This window comes from Anolis carolinensis, chromosome 2 (assembly GCF_035594765.1).
Source record: "Anolis carolinensis isolate JA03-04 chromosome 2, rAnoCar3.1.pri, whole genome shotgun sequence".
Lineage (NCBI taxonomy): Eukaryota > Metazoa > Chordata > Lepidosauria > Squamata > Dactyloidae > Anolis > Anolis carolinensis.
In genome coordinates, this window is record NC_085842.1 from 101,492,281 (window position 1) to 101,518,970 (window position 26,690).

Below are 26,690 nucleotides of genomic sequence, written 5' to 3' on the forward strand. Positions count from 1 at the left end.
AGTAAAAGCCTTGGATGTATTCCCCATTCAAACTGCTTGGAAGTTTGAGTGTGTTTCGGTTTTTGGATTACAAACTTTAAACTCTAATATTAGACATTGGACAATATATTTGACCTTTCCTGAAAGGTCTATTGATGAACTATATCTTCTGCTTGTTTTCGCTTTAATTCTTTAATTCTTTAATAAAGATATTAGATTGTTTATTGGCCTCGGTGTATTGGTTTCCAGTGCTCTCGCAGCCAGGGGTGTCACAAATTTCCTGCCTTGTAAGAGGAGCAGACTTTCTTGAAAGAACATTTTATGATTTACCAGTATATCATGGGCAAGAAAACAAATTAAATTAGTTTTCTTACATTTTGATATATTACAAAAACTGAAGTAGAAATCAAATGTCATATTTCAATTTTTTGAAGAAAAATATATTGGCTAATTTTTTTAGTAAGCCAAGGAATGAGCTTGTAAATGAAAAAAATCTTTTGTTAATTAAAAATCTCTGTAGGTTTCACCATTTTTGTGTAATTTCTAAAACTTCATGTTTAGTCTGAACTGTGTTTTTTAAAAATACTGGTACAACCCCAGGATACTATAAAATAGTAAGAGCCATTGCTTGGAAGTTATGGAAACTGTGCATTGAAGGGAGTTGCCTTCCATTTTTATGGTGTTGTTTTTTTTTTGCAGTAACCCAGACCCTACCACCCATGTGGGACAACCTGTTATTGTCCCACATGAGTGGTAGATTTGGGTTACCCCCAGCTATAATTTTGGTTTTGAGGAAATTATATCTATTGTTCTCATTATGTATTCTCAAGAAAAAGCTGCATTACCCTTGAGGGAAGGAAACATCTCAGGCCACAAGGCAGGAATTCTTGTTAAGAATGAAGACCTTCACTACTCTTTTGTTTCAAAGGACATAACTGTTTTCCTCTCTGCCATGTTTTTGCTGTTTTGTCAGCTTTTGGATCAGGAGAATTCAACCATGCTGTTTAAATTTACATTTTGTTTTAGATAATTTCCAAATTTGTATGAAAAAATACCATTAGATGGCTTTGCAGTTGACACAGGGATCTGACTAGCTAATGCCCAAAATTTACTGATAATAAAGTTCTTGCTTCTCTGCATTTTTGTTATTATATTTTTCACATTTTCAAAGATATTAGAGATTTGTTATTACTTACTTTTAATATTTCAGAATATTTCCCAGTACTTTTCAGGAAAGGGTACCCCCTTCAAAAGCTGTATTGTGTTCTTCGCATTATGTTTGCTTATGTACCTGATTTTTAAAATGTTAAAGAATGGAGTGATGGCTATTTTGCCCTGTATATTAGAAAGCTCTTGTTGTATTGTAAATGTTCCCTCTACCTTGTCACCAGTTCTCCCAGTAATGGTATTGGACTGACAGCTGAAAACTGAACTCTTGGTGGTTTGGTAAAATTATCATCTGTACTCAGTTGTATTTTTAAAACATTAAACATGAGACTCAGGACTTTATTATACTGGGATATAATCTGTTCATATCAGTATGCATCCTGTATTCTTTAGGACTGGATTCATACTCTATTCAAATGGGATGCATACTCTCCCCATCACACCCAATTATTAAGATTCTTACAATTTGAAAATGCTGAGCTTTGAGTCATCACACTATGGAAGGTTATCTTGTTCCAATCCATTCACATTCTAATATTGTGCCGTGACATGGCCTGGAAGTTCCGTACTCACAAAATTTTAGCTGAGAGAATGCATACTGATTTTTTAATCATACATAAAAACAGCATCTCAGCAACGTCTAAAATAACTGTAAATCAGAAAACACAATTAGAATCCTGTGTGCAATTATTCAGTTTCTGCAACATTTTGCAGACAGATTCCAAAGGATTTCTGACAGAATGGGGCAAACACGATTTGGAATCGAGTTCAAAGAATCTCAGAAATGGAGTATATCCCAATGTGATAAGGTCATCAAATAGAAAATTGAATCTCTTTAGTCTCATTTTTACGACTTATTCTTTTTACATTCACAACAATCTCGTTTTACTGAAATAATCACAACAAATAATTCTAGGGTTTCAATATTTATTAGGTCTTTCTTATGTAGATCTGTTTCTTTGATTCTGTGAATGAACACCTGAAGAAGTAGGTTTTGGAGTGTAGCAGGATCTCAATCCACATATTACATCTTAGAGGGGTTTAAAAGAAAGGTGAAGTGAAATTTGAAATTGGCTTTCTCCATTTACTTGGAGACACTGAATGGTATAGTATACAAGCATTCCCCAAGTTATGAACGAGATAGGTTCTGTAAGTTTGTTGTTAAGTTGCATTTATTTGGGATTCTGAACAGGTACATTTTTAAGTGTAACTACCCGTGTGTGAGAGTGTGTGTTTTGGATAGCATAGGGAAGGGCTAACACTCCTGTGGTGTTTGTTTTGCTGTCTGAGCCCTGTTCAGAAGATTTCACCTCACTTTCTGTCCCTGTGATAATTGGATTTTGAAAAAACTGTCTTGTTGTGGAAATAAGGATTGGTAATAAAATTTCAGTAGACACCCCTTTTCCCTATCTAACTTTTTCAGGAGTGAATTTCCCTTCTGAGGGGTAATTTCTCTAACTTCTTGTTGTCTCATCCCCATTCTTAACTATGAGTCGTTTGTAAATTAGATGTTTGTAATTTGGGGACTGCCTGTAGTATAGTATAGATGTTCAGGTATCAAATTGAAAGGAGACTCAGATATAAATTCCCAGTGCTGCATGAAGCACATTTATTAGGATAATTCCAATCTTTCAACCTAAACTACACTTCTTAGAACTGTTTTTAGGTTAAAATGCACGAAAGGGGAGTAACTCATGGCACTCACTGCTCATTAAAGGTAGTTTAGAAATGATGTGATACTTTTGTTATAAGGGTTCTGAAATGGATCTGTACAAAGCTGCAATATCTGCCAGTTCTGTTTTTGTTAATGAAAAACAAATGATCTTCCACTGTTTCCATTCTTTTCTCCCTGCCCCCTTTTGCCCCATACATCTCACTCTTGCTAAGATCTTCCTCTCAAGGAAAGCGATAGGGATGTCTCTGACAGGGCTTTAAAGGGGGGAGGTGAGAGAAAATGATACAATAGGGTTTGGAAAAGCCAAGCACAAGAAAGGATATTTCATCCAGTATTCTGTGATTTTTTTTATAGCAAAACTCACACAACTCGATAACATCTTTTGAATGTTTGCTTTTGAAGGAAACTATTAGAACTTCAGTTCTTTGAGGATAAGTAAACAGAGGAAATCCCACATCAGATCTGGCCAACATAAAACACTGTAGTTGACTAAATCTATAAGAGGTGAAGTATTCTGAAGGACAAATAATCAGTCCCTTTGGACTACAACTCTAATCAACTGCCACCATTGACCATGCTGACTGGGGTTGATGGGAGTTGCAGTCCAAAAACTTCAGGAGGGCCACATGTTGCCTAACCTTTGATTTAAGGACAAAGCTTTTCTGGGGATTTGCCCCTCAGTCCACTTCATCTGCCTTCTCCTCTGCCCTTAAGGAGAATCACTTGTCACACCAGAAGGGGCTGCTATGTAGGAATGCACTTGGCTACTTCATCTCTTTTGAAGGACTACCATGCAAATAGCAGTGATAAGCACACTGAACTGCTCTTAGTGGAACACTTAAAGTCAGCCAAAGCTTGGCAGTCAGAAAAATTGATGAATTGTCAACATTTGTGTGATAATCACTCCATCTTAATTCAAGATAACACTCCAAGATAAGGCAGGCACAAGTACACGGAACTGGTTGTCCAACAGTGCTATAGGTCACTTGAAACAAAAATTAAAACAGAACATCTGTTTTTTCTAATCTTTTATAATCCTTTTTAAAGAACATCTTTTAGACAGCAGTATATTTTTCTCTGCTTCAAATGGTGTCTAGCTAAATATTATGTTAATATTTTGATTGCTTGGGTAGTTCTGCTATGCTTTGCAATTTGGGGTTCATATGCTAGCTCCTTTCCTCATACAAGTAGTTGGCTTTTAACTACTGTTTTCTTATGTGAGAGCACTGATCCTTGTCATTTTAAGATGATGCTGAAAGATAAGTGGATTCAAGAGTATTGGAAGCAGGATAGAATATGAACATTAAGTAATCATTTTGATTACTGAGATAGCATAACAAAGCAGCACAATAAGTTCCTTATGAGAAGTCTGCAGCCAAAGAATTCGCTGATTAACTTAAATTGGTGTCTAAAAATTTGGCCTGTCCACCTTCCACCTCACTTTTTGGCTCTCATCATTCCCTTAAGATGCCAGCTCATAATGTTGTAATGAAACCAGATATGTCTGGGCTAGATGCTAAAACCCAGCAGCTGCTTCTTTTCTGTCTTTTCCTATAATTCTAATCTGCCTCTATCCTTTACTTTCCATAGCCTTGTGCCACATGTGGTCTTTGGACCCTCGTGTGACCTTTGCTCCCACTATGGTCAAGGTCTTCATTTGTCACATTCCTGTTTTTTGCTCCTTCCCTCCAATGAAGCTTTCCTCCAGTCACTTTGCTTCTAGGCTCCAAAACTCTTCATTTCCCTAAGTTCTTAGGCATTTTTGCAACCCTCAACCTACCTTTTTGTATTGTGTGTTCTAAAACTTTAGTGTGCTGTACTTAAGAGCATGCATTTACTACGGCTACACCTGCACCACAGGGTGCTCTCTCCACTGGCTATTGCTCTTGGCAAATGGATTCTCATAATGGGAGGCTCATGGCACATTTGACTAGCATACACAGCAGTCCCTAAAGGGGTAATTGCCTCTTCTTACTGAAAAGAAAATAATAAGATTTATTGTTTTCATGACAGAAAGTGAAGTGCTTGGCAGCAAGGTATTCCCATGGAGTACAAGAGAACTCTACTATCAGGTTTTTACATCAGTGATCAATTTTTTATATATACAAAAGTGAATGTTTGGAATCCTTTCAAGGGAGAGATCATCTGGTTTTGTATACCTATAATTTCTCTTTTCTTTACAATGATGTAAAGTATATCATCAGGAGAATAGGCAGGAATGTCTCCAGAAAAGGGGGAACAATCCTCAAGGACTGGAAAGCAGCCAGCTGTTTAAGTTGTCAATCCATTACTCTAGCTGCTCATTGAACATATGGAAAAAAATAATGGTGGGAAACAAACTCCAAATACTATTACTTCAGAAATAATACTTTAAGTATGTGGTTTTCCAGCTACAGCTAATGTAAGTATATATACATTATTTTTCCTATCTCTGTGGAGGATATGTTCTGGGTTTCAGGTGGATATTTGAAAACACAGATAATAGCAAACTCTATAGAAATTGACCTCTGGCCCATGAATACCTTAGGGCAATGGTTCTCAACCTGTGAGTCGCCAGATGTTTTGACCTTCAACTCCCAGAAATCCTAACAACTGGTAAACTGGCTGGGATTTCTGGGACTTATAGGCCAAAACACCTGGGGAGCCACAAGTTGAGAACCACTGCCTTAGGGTCTAGCTGGGGAACCAAGAAAATACCTACAGAGGGCATATTTTGATTGCCTGGATTCATTCACATGGTCTCTTTTTGGGAATCACGCCAGTAGTTTCTCGAGGTCCTGCAGCTTTCCACCTCCTTCCCCTGTTTCATGTCTATTCTCCAGTAGTTGAGGCAAAGGAGGAAAAATTGCAGTCTCACGAGTGAAAAAGAGAGAAGAAAGATAGCAGGCAGGAACAATGATAGCATGCTGATATAGTTTATGATGAACTTCAAAGAATCCAACAATACAAAGAGAAAACAAAGGACAGTAAAATGCTGAAAATCTTAGTGAGAAAGCATTACATTTTTAATGTACAAAATAGGATGGTCATGAGGTAAGTCGTATTGTGGCATGTGTCTATTCACATTAATAGAATCACCAAAAGAAAATTTATTAGAAACATTTTGCAACTTTTGAGCTGTCTGAAAATGCAGTGCTTAGGGAAGAGTTGGGGATTGTGTGCAACAAATTATAAACATATTCACATTTATTATGCAATAAAATAGTTGGATAGGAATTTTCCAATTGGAAAACAAGGGTGACTTTGGAAGTACAAGTATCCTGGTTGTCAAAAGGTTTTCTCAGCCAGTGCATTCGTTTGTTATCCAAAATACTTTTGTTTTTAAAAGCTTCATGCCAGCCTAAGATCATTCCTCAGAACATCTCCCTCATTTTAATGTGAGAAGGAAATTGCCAAATTTACTCCAGTTCACCAAATCACACATTTCTTGTAATAGTTCTCCCATGAACAGACAGCTGGGTGACATTTAGAAAACTGTCCCTTTTCCCACCAGAACTCATCACAGAGTAGATCAAAGAACTTCCTTAATGAACAGTGTCACAGAGCAGTGTCCATTTTACTGCAGTGCACACACATTATATTGTATTTACAGATGCAATCCATATACAATAATAAGACACTAGAATGCATTGGAAGTCCCCCATCTCAGGATTTCCAGATAGGGCCGATGTTTCAGGAAGAGGGCGCGTCTGTTGCAGCCACGCTCATTTTTGTTTTCAAATATCCAGATGACGTTTCTGATGTCCCTATTTCCTGGCTCCACAATGTTATTGGTTGCAGCTGTTAGAGCCTTAGCACAGCATAGGGCAATTAATCTAGATATTGGGGTAACCCACTTGCTGACTGATGTAAACCCCACATTCTAGTCTGCTTGCTGAGGATGGCAAGAAATGGAGTCCACATTGACATAAATGATGGCTTAATTCCATCTGGGAGTAAAGCAGGTCAGCTGGGGAATGGTCTCGAAATACTAACACCCCTGAGAATCCCTTAAAATGTCCTCCAACATTATGTTGATGGGTATGCAGATCATGTTTCACCCCAAAATGAATCTGGCTTTATGCCAAATGACTACCAATAGTATGGAAAGAAAGAGAGTCTTAATAAGAACAAATTTAATAAGAACAAATGTGGCATAGTGGTTTAGGAGTAGAAGAGCAAGGTTCAAATCACCATTCAGCTATGGAAAACTCACACTCAGCCTCAGAAGAAGGCAAACTTTCTCTGAACAAATCTGCCCAAGAAAATCCTAGGAAAGGGTTGTCATTAAGTTGGACTAGTTGGAAAACACATGACACATCAGTGTGTAAATACTTGGTACATTTGTTTTTGTCCTATGCTTATAGGCATTTCCTCATAGTGATTTTTTTAAAATTGGCAATGCCTAGTAATGCCCAATAGAGTTCACTAGAGTTCAGATAAGGTATAGATAGGTCAACTCAGACTTAGAAATATTGTAAGGCTCAGATTATTCGATCCATGAGAAGAAGCATATACGAATTATTTTTATCATTATTTCCACCACTACTACTACTTTTTTAGCCCTCCAGGAGTGGGACAAAATAGTTCATTTTTGCCCTTTCCTACCACCCAAAATTGGACCCTAAGGACCAAGGCAAAGGAGAGAGGAATGGAGGGTGGCACTGCATCGCTGCCAATCAGAAGACACATCTGTTAAGGCATCAACCTTAATGTTCATTTTCCTATTTCTGTGTCATTTGAGCCAATAGTATTGGCTTCAGCTCTTGCCCACTACTGCAGAGTTTCAATTTTTAATCATTCAGTCATCATAGCTTCAGCCTAATATAATTAGATTGATTAAATTCCATGGCACTGAGACAGCTGACATTCCATAAGTCCTTTAAACTAGACAAAGCAACAGGCAATTGTTACAAATGTACAAAGCATGTCTGTTTTTATCAAGCTATTCAGGGATATTTACTATAGATGCACATTGGTCAAGAAATTAAATATTTATAGTGTAAAGGCTGACCTAATTAGAACAATAAAATCACAGAGTTGGAAGAGACCACATGGGCCATCTAGTCCAACCCCCTGCCATGCAGGAACAGCACAACCAAAGTATCCCTGAAAGATGGCCTCTGTTTAAAAATTTCCAAGGAAGGAGCTTCCACCACACATTGAGGCAGAGAGCTTGTACCGTTAGGAAGTTCTTCCTAATGTTCAGGTAATTTCCTGTAATTTGAACTCATTGCTCCTAATCCTAGTTTCCAGGACAGCAGAAAATAAGCATTCTTTCTCTTCCATATGACACCTTCTCACACATTTATACATGGCTCTTCTCAACCTTCTCTTCTGCAGGCTAAACATAACCAGTTCTTTCAGACACTCCTCATAGGATATGGTCTCCAGACCTTTGATCATTTTAGTTGCCTTCCTCTGGACACCTTCCAGCTTGTCAGTATCTCTTTTGAACTGTGGTGACCAGAACTGGACACAGTATTCCAGGTCAGGTTTGACCAAAGTAGAATAGAGGGACCCATGACTTCCCTTGATCTACTAGACTCTATACTCCTTTTGATGCCGGTCATTCTGAAATGCTAGTCCCCTTTAATATTGGATGTAGTTTATCTGGCCCTGGAGACTTGAATTAATTTATAGTAGCCAAGTATTCCCTATTGCCTAGTCCTCCCCATATTGCTCAGGTTGAATACTGATTTGCTTTTGGGAGAAGACTGAGGCAAAGAAGGTGCTGAATAATTCTGCCTTTTCCCTATCCCCTGTCAGCTTTTCACCATGTTCTCCATGCAGAGGCCCTACTGTTTTCCTTGTTCTTCCTTTTTCTACTGATATAACCAAAGAACCCCATTTTTGTTGTTTTTAACCTCTCTGGCAAGCTTGAGCTCATTTGGCACTTTAGCCTGCCAGACCTTTTTCTTACATGTGTTGACTATTCATTTGAATCCATCTTTAGTGATTTCCCCCCTTTTCCATTTCTTTTTCCTTTAAATCTTAGCTCCGTTGAAAGTTCCTTGGACATTCATTCTGGTTTCTTTATGCTTCTTTTTTTTTCTTCTTGCTGGCACTGTTTGCAATATAAAAGAAGCAAGTGATACAGGAGAAACTGACCAGGTGCAATTTAGCATGGCACCCACCGGAGTCATGTCTGATAACAGCCAGAACTAGGTGACCTAGGCAAACATTCTTATCTGATTGGTAGCAATCTAAAATCACTAGATATCCTGGCAGAAATCCAGTTCTGCTAAGCTGATAGGCTGATGCACTGATAATGGGAGGGAAGAGCTAGACAGATACCGTATAAAAGCCAAGCTCAAACAGGCAAAAAGCAAGCATTTTTCAACTGCATCCACTGGAATATCCATTGTATATATGTAATGCATTAGTGTCAAATGCCAATATGCAGAAACTCTTTCCATGTGCTTTACTTTGAATTTCATCCCTTGATTTAACATCTTTGTTATTTTTGAAGGATGACACTGAAAGCTAAATTGCCTTCATTTCAAAGCAGAATGCTTTATTTATGTATTTATTTATGTATTTATTACAATATTTATATCCCGCCCTTCTCACCCAACAGGGGACTCAGGGCGGCTTATAATAAAACACATATATAAAAATTGTACAATGCACTATAAAACAGTTAAAAATTATTAACTTACACCGGACATTCATAAAACACATTATAAAATACAGATGGGTATGTTCAATTTTAAAAGACTGGGTCTGTCAATTGAGTTCCAGCGTACACAATAATAATTAGCGCTGCTGATTCTTATTCAAAAGCCTGGCCCCATAACCAAGTTTTAACCTTCCTACGGAAGGATAGGAGGGAGGGAGCCTGCCTGACTTCACTGGGGAGGGCGTTCCATAGGCGGGGAGCCACTACTGAAAAGGCCCTGTCTCTCGTCCCCTCCAGCCGCACCTGTGAGACTGACGGGACCGCGAGCAGGGCCTCATCTGATGATCTTAAGCTTCGAGGTGGATCGTAGTGTTCCTTCATTAGTGCTGACTAGTCATTACATTTCATACACAAACAAGCTACTTCTCACTCAGGGATCACTTCACTGCCTAGAGATCACCTCAAGCCAAGAAACCTTGTAAAAGTGCCATGAAGACAAGGTTCTTCTATTTTGTTTGTATCCATCTCTTGGAATGGATGTGCATTTCCTCTCCTCATTGATAACTCTTGATACTGCTTTGCCCCTGCTGTATTACTCTTCAACAGCTGGTTTCAATATGAAAGTACTATGCTTTGCTTGCTAGTTGTTGTTTCAGAGGCTTTTAGAAACATTTTTCTGAAAGGTTTTTACAATTGCTGCCACAAACTCCAAGAACTGAGACAAACAAAAAAACATTTTATATATAACATAGAGTAAAATGAGTTGTTGTTTTTATTGTTTTACTAAATACCTAATTTGTGGCTTTAGTCAAAGTGGCATTGAAAAAACCAACTGAAAGAAGATCAGCGGGAGGCTGGGTTTGTGGATTGGGAGACTGAGTAATATGTTATGTTTTGCACCAGTGAGCATAGTTGGTCCTCTATTTACCTAGGATGAGTGCCATGCCTCTCTAGCCAAACAAATCTTGTTTTCAGGATCTTGCCGCTTCTTTAAACAGGCACAGAATGTGCACAAAGAAATCAAAACCAAATCTTAATGGTAAGAAAGAATCATTCGTTGTCCAAGATCCAAAGCTTCACCTCCAGTGAGAGAAGTTGCTCTGTCAAGTGGAATGAAAGAAGCCCTTATCTCAAAATAAGAAAGCAAATGTACACCTTCTGTTTCTACAGTCCCAGTTAACCCCGCATCGCTTTTTCAGGTATTTTTAATACGTCCTAGTTCTCTTTCTTCCTCCCACTTTCCCTCTTTGTCCTCAGCTTACTTCAATTGCAGCAAACTGAGTTCAAAGTGGAAAATTAGTTTTCACCCAGCAAGACAGAGATGAAAGGATGGGATCTTCCTTTCCCAGAAGGCCCAGGCAAAAACAAAGTGCTGCAGCCTCTCCTGACTTGTATGTGCTTCCTCATTAATAACATTTTACTATCTGTTCCACATAGCATTCAGCATTTAAAATTGCTGTTTGAATTGTTTTAAAATTGCCCTTCTGTATCCCAAGGTTTCCCCTCCCTTCCTCCAGTGCAGATATTGAATATCTATGAGCTCTGCATGGGTTGGAAAGAGCTTGCTCTGTCCCAGCACCGCTGATGTAGCATCTTTCATCAGTGGATGCTGGCTACTATTTCATATATTTTTTTTAAAAAAATACATTTTGTTTCATGTGTTATCAAAGAATTTAAAATTTTGTTTGTGATGTCTATAATGTTATAAAGCTTATGTTATGGCCCCAGTTCAAGTTTAATTAACAACAAACAAAGCCAAATGCACTCAAGTACAGCTTTTCCTACATTTGCGTACTGCTCTAATTTAGCGGTATATGTGCTTTATTGCAATATTCATGCCTACAGATGTCTTGTTGGTTCTCACAGGTCACTGAACCTTCAGGATAATAGTACCCAGGGTGTGGTCTTCAACAGCATGTGGCAGCCAGACATCTCACAGATTTTCATTCAGTCAGGAGGGTTTAAAAAAAATCAACAGTTCAGTTCTAAAAAGAGTTGTGATGACAAGTCCTAAAGGTGAATTCTGTTTTGCACCTGGTTTGCCCTGAAATCTGCACTCAGGCTATGGAAATAACCCTTGGGTAAAAAGTGAGGCACTTGGGGAGATGAGGATCAGTGAAGAAAGATAAGGAATGTTTTCATTGTAGGATAAAATGAAAACCAAGTGTATTTACTCCAGTTCTGCCCTAATGAACTGCCATTCTCCTACTATGTTGTGTTTGGGATGCTATTCCACTTTTTTCTAAGAAGAAGTTAATGGTGGTTTGATCTATTGACAATAGATCACACAAAACCACCCTTATCTCTCCAGAAAGAATGGGTAAAAGTATGGTATATTCCTTTGAGGGAGTTGTTGTTGCTTGCCTTTCACCAAGAGAGTATTACTGAGTCACCAAGTAACTTTTTTTAAAATTGCAAATTTCTGGTTCCTCATTAGAGGATAAAATATAATCCTTTGAGCAATTTAAGAATGAAAAATAATAATTCAAAGCAACATGGGCATTATAATTTTATATTTGATTTATTTCTAAAAGAGATTTTATAAATCTTAACCTTTTTTTCCAAAATTGCCCCCCTCCCAAGTGAAATGAAAAGTGGAAATGCCAGGGTGCCTTCTCCATTAGAAAAACCTTGCTTTTTGTTGACCCACAATCCATTTCTCAAAGAGAAGTTCCAGTAATGTTCCCTTGCAGAAAAAAGAGGGCTGTGGTGCCTTAAAAACTAACCAATTCATTGTCACAACTGCTATAGAACAAAGAAACTTCAAAGGGAAATTCAAGAAAGAGAGAAGTTTGTGTTATCAGAGCACTAACACATTAAGCACACTACTGCCAGAATCCTGTTAGTGATACATATAGCCTCTTTGTGTTGCACGCTGCAGTTGCATCATGAGTTATCAATCATACACATTGATAATTGATGTACATACATTTTTTTAACGTTAGTATTCAGTATTCAGGCTGCATAATGCAGATCTATGCACTATGCTGAAACAATGTGGTTCAAATATGACATTTGTAACTGGACTGAAGAGATGAATCTATGGAATCTCCATCGGCAAAATCAGCAAATATAAAAGTAAATAAGAATGAAATAAGGGGATGATCAGATGACAGAATAACCAATTTTGCTCCTGGAATGCAGTCACTCAAATATAGAGTGGCTACTTACATATCACCAAAAAAAAAAGATGAAAGATTATGCTTTTAAAAAGAATTGTGGTTCACCAAAGCGGAAAGGACTGACTCGTTGGCTCAATGTGGATGGGCAGATTCAAGATCCCTCATCACCTTTTGGAGTTCTTTACCTTGAAGTCAGACTTTGACTAGATAACTGTTCAAATGGATGACACCTGCAAATATTGGCTTGTCTTCTAAAAAAAGAGGACACATGAACACCCTGCATAGGAATAGATCTCTTGGGCAGAAAGTCTCAAGGTTACTATATTGTGGTTGTAACATAAGGTATGTGCATAAGTATACTAAAGCCACCATGATCACATCTGATCTTGGAAGCTAAGCAGAGTTAGCCCTCGTTAGTACTTGGATGGAAAACCACCAATTAATACCAGGTGCTGTTGGCTATATTTCAGAGGAAGAAACTTGCAGAAGTGATTTTGCCTAAGAAAATATTATTAAAAATTCATGCAGTCACCATAAGGCAATACACGACTTCATGGTACGTGCACTCCCAATACACTGGCAGCACTTTGTAGTTTCTGACTACACTTAAGCACAGCATTGCCATCTATTATTTCATATCGATGTCTAAGAAGGCTGTGATTTTGGCCTCATCTGCCTGATCAAAGGCATCACACAAGTACATCTCCCCTCAAAATGGGCACCAGCCAGTAAGTGGCTACCATGTGACTCACTCAAGAAGACTCCGATTCTGAAATGGGACCCTTGCTGAATCCACTGCAAAGTATATCTAGTCCGCACTGTCCGTATCAGTATCAGAGAAGGATATCCTGCCATCTGCATTGCAGATGGGTTTTGTAAGACTGATATAGCCAGAGAGGTCTGCATATATGAAGAGCGATGTCTTTGCGTATCCCACCATGTTGTTCCGCTTAACAATTTCCCAGTACCATGCAAAATGGCAGTATTTAAAAAGTGCCAGATTATCCGAGGATAGGTAATGGTGGATGCCTTCCAATGACTCTCCTTTGTTTCATATTTCTGCTTCCCATATGCAGCCACTCAGGACACAGACATGGACTGGCACCAACGGCTGATTGAAGCTTTGTTTTGATGTTTTATGACGGCCCTGTACAAGTGTGGCTATATATAGGCCTGGTTTATGCTTTTATTTGAATGCTAAACTCCAAGAGATGAATACACATACATATGTTATATAAATCACTCAGTATTTATAAAATTCCATAAGCCATTTGTAGTTAAATGAGTAGGTTCTCAGTCAAATCATATGCATGTTTATTTAGAAATATGTCTCTTTGAACTTGTGGACAAAGTTTCAAGTAAACATGAATGGGAATATAGCACACATATAATATCAGAAGGTAATTTCGTTCTCCCTCAAATGCTTATGCTTTGTTCAAGCTTCATCACTATTTTGCCAAAGAAAATGTAATTGCACACACAAAAAAGGAGCAGAATCTATGGGCAAAATGGTTCTCAACATACAATACAATAATCCAGATGGTTTGTGAAACATTGATTTTTTTCAGCTGCAATCCTGCAACAAACAATAGAATTAGCAAAGTTCGCATTTCTATTCACATTATTTATATAAAGCTCAATCTTCTGTCCTACAATTGAGTAACAGACATAGATGGGTTCTGTAAGAATTTCACTTACTTGCTAAATGTCCCAGTTTTTCTCCAGTCACCTGACTGCAGCCAGCACTTGGAGAGAGTGCTGGTACTTGTTTGTTGCTTTGACTGAATGTCAATCCAGGGGATAAACTTAGTACTCATGACTATAAAAATCTTGCTTATCATTGTAGTGAAACAGCACCCTCCTCTTTGTCATAAGTACACACACTTTAGAAATCAGAATACGTTGTCTATATATATCTCTGAATAGTACATAGGTGAGATTAGAGCAAGCGTGTTCTTTGGCTTATCTTGCTGCTAACATCTCTTAATGCCTTATGAACCATATAGACCTTTCAGTGGCATGCCTTCTGCTGTCATCTCTTCTCCTTTATCCTGCTACAAATCAATAATTTTTCTGTTTCCTTTTGCACTCTTTTGAAATGCCCCAAATGTCATTATTGTAGTGCTTAATGTAATTATATTATAAAAATCTGGTTTAATATTTATTTATTTTTATTTATTACGGTACTTGTATCCCGCCCTTCTCACCCAATAGGGGATTCAGGGCGGCTTACAATAAAACGCATATATAAAAATAATACAAAACATTCAATCAATTAAAATTAAATACATTAAACATTCATAAAAATATACATATAAATATACAATTGGTTTAATAGCAATATTGTTATGCAACATTGCTGTATCTCCGTTCCAGAAATCTGGGCAGCAAATTATTCCTGTGGGAAACTGAAAACACTAGTTGATTGCATTTCATTTGTGTTTTTTATCAGGTTCTCTCTCTGTCTCTTGGTTAAATAACTAAACAATGAGGGAAGGGTCCCTGGAAAGTTTCTCAGGTGTCTATCCATTTTACAATCTAGAAAAAGCAAGATGTCAGAATACCCCTACCAGGAAGTCACACTATTGATGGGCATGTGTTACTTTATTACTTATTGAAGATTCTAAGACAAGCAAAAATTATTCTTGGGTCCTTAATTTTAATGTTCCAAAGATGTAGGACCATAGTGTGTGGCTATGTAGACTATGGGGCATAGGGATATGACCTGTTCTTGAGAACACTCATGGCAAAATTCAAGAACTGGCCTCCGTTTCATGTTTCCCCAAATACAGATCAGTACCTGTCACTGAATTGACCCTCACCCTTCAGAACATGTGAAATAAGGAACAGTTGACTAAGCAGTTGCAGCTTCATCAACCAAAAAGCTGCCACTGCCCACTGGGCTGGTATGCAGAACCTGCAGCTCCCCCAAAAAAGGTTCAGGCAGAGCTCCTATAGTACACTTACCTATAAGTAAGTCCAATTGGTCTTCTTTTGAATGACATACATAGGATTACACTATGAGACCCTTAAAATATTACAAATTCTATTTCCCCAATGAGTTCAAAAAAAGGTACTGTGCAAACTCTATTCCACAGAGGTTGAGTTTTCATAGGACAAAATTTGGAGAGACTGGGGAGATTTGGATGAATAAGAAAATTGTAAAATAGCAGTCATACAGAACACAGTTGATATGTGGAATGTTACCATATCCAAAATAAAGAATGTGCTGCATTTGAACCAAATGGGAAAGATCCAGAATGTGACTAAAAGAGAAACCTCCTTGCTCTTCCACAGATTCTCTTGCAGAAATGTTACTGCAAAAAAGCAATAGAAAACAGCTGGCAAGCAAAATATCAACCATTAAATAATCTACCAGGCATTACAACAAAATATGTGTGCTTAAGTAGCACCTGCCCATAGGTATCTATGACACATTGTAGCACCTTTGAAAGTAACTAAGAGAGAATTTGGTAGCAAAGACTTTAGTAGACTTAAGTCCTCAATCCCATCTGCTCAGACAGGAGCCTCCGGTGGCCTAGGGGATAAAAGCCTCATGACTTGAAGGCTGGGTTGCTGACCTGAAGGCTGCCAGGTGCGAATCCCACCCGGGGAGAGTGTGGATGAGTTCCCTCTATCAGCTCCAGCTCCATGAGGGGACATGAGAGAAGCCTCCCATAAGGATGGTAAAAACATCAAACATCCGGGCGTCCCCTGAGCAACGTCCTTGCAGATGGCCAATTCTCTCACTCCAGAAGCAACTCTGGTTGCTCCTGACACGAAAAAAAAATCTGCTCAGATCGCAAGACCAGGATGGCAAAGTCATTGAATTACAAGCATTCCTCAAACTAGAATACTCAACATATGATGTTAAAAATCAGTAAGGCAAAACATGTACCTAAAACTCATCTATTAAAGAAGATACTAAAGACAAAAAATGGTAGAATCCCACAAAATTCTCAATTGAGATTACTCAGTCATATATCATCTGCTACAACTACAAGCTGTTCTGGACAATAATACTTCCCTCTTGTGGGCTTTTGGTGACAGACCTCCTACAGACAGTCTTCCAGTTCAAACAGTTACTTGCCTTTAGGAGGACACGCAACACAAATGGGGAGATGGGTAAAAGACCTTGCCACAAACACAGATCCCAACTCTGGCCACACACCTATTTGGGAAATATCATTACTGGACCTAATCCATCATTCACAATATTAGAGGTACTTTCACTTGTTCGTCATCTAATCTGCCAACAATGCCCCTTAGCACTCTACATTAGGTAAGCAGACCAATCTTTGCAACAGAAGAGAAATGGACAAAAACCAGTTGTTAGGGGAATACACAAAAAACAATTGCAGAACACTCTAGTCTTTCTCGATATTCTATCTCGGACATCAAAATAGCACTCTTTAAATTAAAAAACTATAAAGGGAGATTGGAAATAATGTATCCACAAGAAGAATTAGAATATAGCCACACATTTCAGTCTGTCAGCAATGAATTGAACAGAGACAATGGTTTCCTTGCACACTAAACATATTATATAACACTAGCTAACACCCCAGCCCCATAAGGGCTCTCTTGGCCACTTTATCATACCTTCTTTCTGATTTCTAGACTACATTCCAATTAATCCCAACACCATTTTATAGATATAACAGATACTGGCTAAGATGACTTCCATAACTGGAATATAACAACTGAGGGTGTGATCTGTTCAAAAAGAATAGATGAGAGGGAGTAGCATTATCCTGCCCCCTTGAGCAATGGTTCTGACTGTGATGGTTTATTTTATTTATTGCTAATTTTAACCAAATTGTTTTGTATTGTTTTAATGATGCACTTTTACTGTATTAAGTAAAAGTGTATGTTGTTTTGCACTTCGGGAAGATAGAGGGTTATACAAATCAAGTTTTATTATTAGCATTATCTGTCAAAGGCAAATCTGCATGAATAATCAAATTAGACCAGTGGAGAACATTTGAGAAAACATAAATGAAGAAATTAAACAACATTGTGATAGGTGGGGGATGATGCACTTTCGAAACAAATCTCAGAAATCTCCAAGATGTGAGAACTGGTGGTTATAGGGAACTTCAACTATATCTTTTAGGAGACTTGCTCTGCTACACATAGGCTCTCCAATCAATTCCTGATGTGCCTTGCAGATCATTTCCTCTTTAAAAAGGGGAGGAAGAAACAAGGGGATCAGTATTCTTGGACTGGATCCTAACCAGTAAGGAAAAGTTGGAATCAAAGCTGTTGATTCTTTAGGGGAAAGTGACCATGTAGTACTAGAATACATGATTGTGGGACAGGTCAAAGAAGCATGTAGTTAAACATGAACCTTGGATTTCAGGAGAGTTAATGTTTTCAAGCTCAGAGAAATACTGGGCAGAAAGGAGCAGAACCACTGCAAAGCAATGCCCGCAAGACCCATTCCCAAGAGCTGCCCCAGAAGGATACCATGGTCGATGGTATCAAATGCCGCTGAGATGTCCAGGAGAATCAGAAGGGATGCACTCCCTCTATCTAGCTCTCTACAGAGGTCATCCACCAAGGCGACCATAGCCGTCTCAATCCCATGACCAGGCCTGAAACCAGACTGTGACGTATCTAGATAATCGGTTTCATCCAAGAATTCCTGGAGCTGAGAAGCAACCACCCTCTCTAGGACCTTGCCCAAAAATGGACCTTGCCCAAAGATTGCCACAAAGAGAAGGCTGCAGGCTCTGCTGCTTCAGTAGGTAGAATTAGGTCTAATGATTTTAAGTTGCAGCAAGATCATCTTCTCTGGATGTCTTCAAAAAGAGGCTGGGCATCTACTTGCTGGAGATGCTCCAGCTGGAGATCCTGCAGTAGGTTGGACCTGATGGCCTGAAGCCTCCTTTCCAGCTCTATGTTTCTGTGTACTTAAACGTACTACCTCTCAATGCATTTCATTCACCCTTTTATGATCATGATTAAATCTTAAATAGTGATTAGAATTTAGAAGCCATTGTCCATAGCAAAGGAAAAAGATAGTAGGCGGATAAAGGAGTTCTCACAAAGCACAGGTGATCTGTACTTTTCCCTGTTTTTCACTGCAGTTAGAAAATGTAAGTCTTTCAAAAAAAAAAAAAAAGAAGCATTGAACCTAAGCCAGGTGATGCGTTACCCTAGCACCATCTGCCTTTCCTTGAATTTAGTTAATATTTGCATTTCTGGGAAATAGGGCAATTCTGCATTTTATTAAAGTCATTAAATGTTTTTTGAATGACTAAGATATAATGAGGGACAGTCTTCAAATTAAGTTACATATTAAAGGATGGGTACCAACTATTGCATGAAGAGACCAACTGGTTTCCATTTTGTGATGTAATACAAAAGCCTGGGGAGCTGGGCTTTAAAATCAGCCAAAGCATTGTTCAGTAATTCATCACCTTCCTAAATGGAGACGCTTCCCATATGTCATATTTTTTACTCAATGAAATTCACATTTGTTTCTTATTATACTCTACCCTCAAACTTTCACTTCTGTTGTGATCACATCACAATTTCCCAGTACTGAAAAAGTCCAGTGTTTCTTCATATATAGTTGTCTAGGTAGCACATTCACTCATCCTACAGTTATCATTTGATACATTTTAGTGACAAATAGCAGTCTTACTTTACATAATATAATAAGAATGATATTATTTATTTATTTATTTATTTGCCTGCCTCACCTCATGGCTCGAGGCAGATTACAACATAACTAAAAACAGTAATCATAAACATTATATAAAGGACAATATTAAAACATATTTATACAAAATACATACATTAAAACAGAATAAAGATTAAAATATAGTGAACACAAAATGCAAGTTTAAAATTCATGATTAAAACTGAATTTACAACTCCAATTCCCCTTCAAGAAAACAGCAAAACACCACAACTGTTACAGTTTGGGTTTCTTCAAATATTTTCCCTGTTGATGTTGGAAGAAAGGTTGTAAGGTGTTGCATAGTCATCCCTTATCACAAGACTGTTTCCTCCATAGCTACCAAACTTGAAGGTTACTTACCTTGAAAGGTTATGCAAAGGTTAAGATTCCCTTTTAAGGCAAACCTCTTCACTGAACATATGTGGACATATATGAAGGCAGGAAACACAGGCTCTATTTGCAATATAAATTAAGCTTTTGTCACTCATTCTTTTCCTCCTTTGCTTTAGGGCCCCCTTGGATTGGATGGCAAGCCAGTAAGTAGTGCTCAAAGTTACAAATCTATATTGCTAATTTTTATTTTATTATGCCACAGAAAATAAGAAAATAAAACTGGCAATATTCATCTACAGTTAGGTAGGTTGTATTCTTAAGAAAGAGAGATTAGTAAGCTTACAGATGTACAGAAATATTTTGGGGGGAAATTGAAGACCCCACAACAACAGGATTATAAATGCTAATAGGGAGTGGAATCTTGGCTGACTATTGATGAGACTGGGAATGGAAAATCAGACACAAGGAATGGAACAATGTGTCTGGAACTATCAGCAGGAACACTATTAGTAGATTCAGTTCTCATAATGGAAATTATTATGTAGCCAAAATGGTGCCATCCACATAGAAAATTGGGAAATATCATTCATGCAAGAAGAGCAAACAAAAAATACCTTTGAGACATTCTGTATTGCAAAGGAAGATACTAAAAAAATTAAGTCCATCCATATGGTTAATTTAAAGTTACAACTGAATTCAGTTAGTTTGAAAACTACCTGGGAATCAGATTGCTTTCCCATGGAAGAAGCAAACTGGAACCAGATACGGTTAATAGCAGTCATTTAAAAACACTTCTGCAACTCTCAGGAAAACAGCCATCATGGAAACGTTTAGAAGTGTTATATACTAAGGAAAATGTATCTTATGATGATCATGTGGCTCCCCACAATACTGAAGTGAGTATGCAGTGAGAAAGGCATGTATAAAGTGTACTTGTGCTGGAATGGCCCCAAGGTTCAGATCTCCTTTCTCAAAGTGGCATCCCAAACCCATTGTTGGGATTTTTGATAATATACAAGTACAAGTATTCTGCAGATGTTTGCTAGACTTTATGTTAATGGCCAGACAATCTGGAGATTCTTCACTCTGAGAAAACAGAGTGGGATGGTTTCCCAATACACAAACTAATTTGGTAGACTATAAGGGACGGACCTATTACAGAGTCTGGCTCATCATAGCAGTTTTTGAAGCATCTCCAAATACTTCCTTAACATTTCCTTTTGGTTGCTTATATTGACCCGACTTTTCCTATTTGATGATACTAGAACAAGTAAGAGTAAGCAAGGTATTATAGAGAATGATAAAAACATCGAGGTAATACGTTTTAATGTTGCTGATGACATCAAAGTAATTGAGTAGGCTACATTAGCCTTACTCAGAAAAAAGAGCTGAGGGAAACAACATCAAAGCGTTCATTCATCCTCAGCCACTAGCCCAGGCATGGGCAAGCTTCGGTCCTCCAGGTGTTTGGACTTTAACTCCCACAATGCCTAACAGCCTACCGGATGTTAGAAATTGTGGAAGTTGAAGTCCAAAACATCTGGAGGGTCAAAGTTTGTCCATGCCAGCTCTAACCCCAAAACAGCAAAATTGGGGGAACTCCTTCACTTAGTAACTGCAGTAAGCTTTTCCTGTTGAGTCTTTTTGGTGACCTGTGATGGGAATTCCCACACTTAGTTATATTTGTATTGTCATGGAGTAGGTAATATCAGAACAACAGAGCCCATTCCAAGAGTTGCAACAGTTCTTCCATGGTATTAGTTGTCATTCAGATAGTCAACTTGCCACTTTGAATTTCAGATGCAAAGGAAAGGTGTAAATGATTCCTCCTATCATTAGAAACAGTCCACTTAATTCAAAATGCTGAGAGAGCATCAGCAAAACTGAGCAGATGAATGATAATCATGTTTCTTCCTTTCCTCTTAATCTCTGCAGGGCCTTCCAGGACCCAAGGGGGACAAGGTAAGTTTATTCACTCAGAACATTGCCTCCAAATATTTTATGAATGATTTCTGACTGTTCTAGTGAGGATTTTCAATCATGTAAATGAAATGAAAATGGAAGGAAAAAGGAAGAGGGGCCAACCAAGGGCAAGATGGATGGTTGGTATCCTTGAAGTGACTGGTTTGACGTTGCGCTGAAGGAGCTGGAGGTGGCCACGGCCGACAGGGAGTTCTGGCATGGGCTGGTCCATGAGGTCACAAAGAGCGGGAAGCAATTGAGAATAAACAACAAATGAAATGACCAGAATTGTATTTAAAAGCGTAATGATCAACACTTTGAGCATAACTGTAGTAATTTAGCTTTATTAAGGCACTTTATAAAAATGCTCTTCTGTAGCTCCTCAAAGAGACAATTTTCACACTGCCTTATATGGATCTACACTGATCAAATAATTCAGTTCAAACTGTATTATTTGGCAGTGTAGATCCAGCCTCAGTGGGATAGTAACTTTGTAGCAATAATTTAATTAAAGCAGCATCAGGAAAAAGTAAAGAAATAATTACATTTCCAGGCAGAAAGATAATCCATTATTATTTTTCCCTTGATGTTCTGTCTAAACTGCACTATTGATGTCTCCTTGACCAGGCAAAATTTTGACCTACAGTTATTCAATTTCTATAACTAAAGGTGCATCTACACTATAGAATGAATGCCGTTTGATGCCACTTTAACTGTCATTGCAGGAAAATGAAATTACATTTTTTTTCTTCTTTTTTATAGGGTGATCAAGGAGATATTGGTCCACGGGTAAGTGTCATTAATTAGGAATATTTGAAATTCACATGAATATGTAGTAATACTGAGCACAAAATACAAGTATCTATGCAAATACTTTGGAGAAAGTGAAAAGTGAAACATATATGGATAAATCATAACTGTATAAGAGCCAACCCCTTTTCCAAAGATCACTTTTTGAAGAAAATATTTAAAATAAAATTAAAAAATTAGATGAGTAGATTTCATCTAAAGGTGGCTTAGGCAACAAATCCTGTGTGCATTTCTCTGTAAAATCTTATTGAAATCAGTAGGGTAGAATTGGGGGTGATTACACAGTTGACTCCTTAATTCCTTTCCTCAACTGTAATCAAGTTTAAGTCCATGTAACTGCATTTGATCATATTCATCTTAATTCTTCTTCTCTCTTCATCCACTCTTTCCTTCCTTTGTCTGGACTCCGTCTTTGTGTTAGTTTACAGAGCTTTTTTAATGATGTAAATTGATGTTGGGTTTTTAAAATAACAATTATGTCTATGAGAATCTAAATTTATATAAATGGATAGTTTTAATGCAGAGAAGAAACATAAGGCAATGACAAAATTGATTATGATTTCATCTAATCTTTTCTTTTCTTGGTATTTACCCATCTGGATGAATGCTTCGTTTAACAATAAAACAATTTAATGAATTTTTCTTAAAGCAGTATAAAACTTGCATATGGACATTTGAATTCTGACTGATTTTTATTGAGTGTATTTTACTGCAGTGGGATTGAGTTCAATAGAAGGAAATGCATGTTTCTGCCTATAGTCAACAAAAATATCTATTTTTAATTATTTGTTTGTTTTTCCAGCTACCCCATCCTACAGGCATTTGCAATCAGTGTTATTGTGTCTTTGTATATATTTATATGAGAAACAAGTACTGGGAGATATGATGTCCCAGTGGTTTTTGTAAAATAAAAAAATGATGTGGTATTTTGAAAATTACTTTGAAGTATACTGCTTTTAATCCTGACAGCAGTGAAGTAATAGGTCAGAGATTAGCTGATAAGTAGGGCCAGAACCTCTGTCATAACAACTCTGGAGTTTAACAACTGGGGGGGGGGGGGAGGGGGGAGGGGAGAGAGATTTAAAATTCATTTGGGGAAATATAAAAAGGTTGGGCAGGTTTACTCATTTGAGTGTATACTCCTGGTAGAATTCTGAAGACCTAAACTTTCATTTACAAGTTAAGTTCCCTTCTCTGGAAATCCCAAAACTGAAACCTTTGGCTACCAGCTACCAACCTCTGCCTTCGGGACTGGGAGCTCATCATACATATGATGTCCATGAGCTTTCCTCAAGGAGCACTGATGGGGGTGGGAGGAAAGAAGGAAGGAGAAGACTCAACTTACGTAGGCTCCACTCAAAAGCAGAAATCCCAGGCACTTCTGCGCTCATCTTCTGCCCAGTCAAAGGCTGCACATGGTGGAGTGATCGCCTTGGAAATGGTTATGAGGGCGAGCACAGTACAATCTCTTGGACCCCCGCTTGCATCCACCCCAGAGAGAAGGAAAAAGACTCACAGATGTAAATGAAAAATTGTGTGCAAACGGCCAGGGAAACGTCTGATATGTATGCCTTTCCCAGGGCTTTGTGTAAGTGGAGAGTGGAGCCCTCTTCCCTATGTCCCGCATTTCCCAAAATCAGGAAAATATCTGAATTCTGGTTGAGGACTTGGACTATCTCTTGACATTGGGCCTATGAAAACTTATGTTAGCTTAAGAATGGAACCAGCTGCCACTATATACACTGTCATCTCATGTTTCCTGGGCTCGAGTGGCCTGGAGAAACAAGATGACAATCCCCTCCCCACCCATTCGCAGCAATCTCTGTCTGCAATACATGTCCTGCCTGTTAGCTGTTGCATGCAGTGACTTTGGCCAGAGTGATATGGTCCTCTGGGAAAGGAGGAGGATTCCTTCTCTCCACTTTCCCTTGGGCAACCCATTATCTTGGCCGAAGTCACTGCATGGAACGGCCAATAGATAGGACCATGTAATGGCCGAAGCCTGCCGCAACACATGGGGTGAGGGACAGGAAGCGTGGCTACGCAGTGGTGCCGCAGCAGCTGGAGGACTTCCTATGTGGCCAATACCCAGTGCTGATCTTGCATAGGATATGCCAGATTGGCCGCGGTTTATCAGTCTGTATGGATCTAGGCTTAGTGAATTGACCTACCTCCTTTTGAATTTAGGATACAGAAAAATATATATGTAATAGAGGTACTGGCACCAACCGGATTGTCTAGAATAAGAAATCTAAGATTTCACAGCTTAGATAGTACTCACAGAAAAAAAATTCAGAAACAGCCACCCCCAGATTAACATGTTTAACTCATAGTACATAAGACTGCTGTGATTGATTTCAAGAACATTTTGGTTATGCCATTTATAAGGTTATGGGGGTGGAATCCATTAAATAAATATTATCCTTTCTGTGATCACTTTAATTCAACATAATTTTAAGGGAAATGGACACATATAGACACCTATTTTCAGTTATGACACAGACTAAGGTAAAGGTTACTCTGTTAGTCTTTACCTTTACCTATCATCCATAGAGCCGCTCATTTTATATAATGGTCCTACTGTTGCAATACCCTGTTTAAATTATATCTGAAAGCTCATCATAAAAGAAGTTCCGGAGGCTTTTGACAGTTCTACAGTAATGATCCATAAAGTGCCCAAGTAGGACATTTTAAGGAAGTTTATGAAGAAGGCTATTTCAGTGTAAGATCATGAGACACGCTCATACATGAAATAAGAGTAACAAAAGGGGTTTAGTGATTGATGGTACCTGATCTCCTCCCACAAAGGGAGCTGTTGTCACCATATGTTAAACATAAACAGTAGAATCTTGATTATCAAGAAAGTGATTTTTTAATTAAGGGAAATAATGCAAGCAGTTCCCAGAGGTTGTGAATTTTACATAAAAGTTGCTTGCATTGTGAAGTATTCATATTGTTCAATGTCTAAAGTTTCTTCAATGTGTTGAATCCCGTGAGAAAATAAAGAATTGGTTGTTCAGCAAATAATAGTGCCAAAAGTTTGATTCTCTCTCCCGTTTCTCTTTCATGCACACACCCATTTATGTCTGGATTTTGGGGACATTTCTTTGGCACTTTGGTCCTCCTCTTCTCTCTTCTAGTCCCAGGGACATTTTTTCCTGTGTCACCATCTGGACTGAATTATTTTTACTTCCTGAAATTGGGCAGTATCTTAGTCTCAAAAGCAGATTTTATTTCCTAACGTTCCTTCCTGGCTTAGAGTGGAAGGACATATTATTTCAGATTTTAAGTAGTGACAGTAAAGGAGCAACCATTAACAGCTGTTAATGCTCCTGAAAGAACTAGTTTTCTAAAGAGATCACTTTTTTGGGAAATGGTAATCATTTAATTAAAAAGACATTCCATAATTTTCTCTGAGCACACCATGAGCTGAATGTGCTAGTACTAGAGCTGTTGATCTGTTCTGTTTAATCAAACGTTGTTGTGAAAAAATATTGTGCCAAAGCTTCCCAGTGCAACATCTTAGCTACAAATTTTCAGTGCCAATTTCCTTCTTTTTCTTTAAACTGAAGTAGTGATGGTTAGATCAGGCCAGTAAATGTTTCATGTTTATTCATGAAAGTCAAGTGAAAACAAAAATATTTGGTTTTATCAATGAACAAAGGGACTGTCTCTTGTTTTCACAAATAATATGTTTTATTGATGCTGATAATAAAGAAAGACCAGACCGAATTATGACAAAGGATTTTAAGATTTTGCTAGAGTTGGTTAGATCCTCTTATGGAATTTAATTCTTTCTGGAACATATATAATTTGTATGGAAACAAATTTGTTCAGAGCTTGAAATCATCACTTTTTGGGCTACAGCCCCTAAAAGGTAAACTTGAAGTTCAGACAGAAAAGTGTTACTATTTTTTAGAGAACTTTAGTGAGTGTCAGAATACATCTTGCTGCTGATTAAGATCATGTCTCTATATACATTCATGGAAAAGTAAGAATGAATAATAAATGTACAATTCATAATGAATGTTTACAAGTACATTATTCAGTAAGTATACTTAATGAAAGTGCAGAAAACGGAAATTCTATACAGCTTAGGTATAAAATCCAATAAAATATCATTGTTGCCTATATGTAAAATCAAATTGAAATTATTGTAGCTGATACTTACTAGGAAATAAAATATGTCTATACTGTAGATCAGTGGTTCTCAACCTGTGGGTCCCCAGGTGTTTTGGCCTTTAACTCCCAGAAATCCTAACAGCTAAACTGGATGGGATTTCTGGGAGTAAAACGTGTGGAACCTCAAACCATGTATTTCTAGCAAGTGAACAACGTGCTGAGTACTGT

At 38.0% G+C, this 26,690-nt stretch overlaps 1 protein-coding gene across 1 annotated transcript in view; it reads left to right on the top strand.

Moving 5' to 3' along the window:
- The window catches only part of LOC100558132 (collagen alpha-1(XXV) chain), a 104,759-nt gene that overhangs the window by 16,238 nt on the left and 61,831 nt on the right, over nucleotides 1-26,690 (top strand). The window contains exons 2-4 of the mRNA XM_062970307.1: nucleotides 19,745-19,771; nucleotides 21,504-21,530; nucleotides 22,293-22,319. The gene's annotated coding sequence lies outside the window, so the exon portion shown is untranslated. The remainder of the gene's footprint in view (nucleotides 1-19,744; nucleotides 19,772-21,503; nucleotides 21,531-22,292; nucleotides 22,320-26,690) is intronic.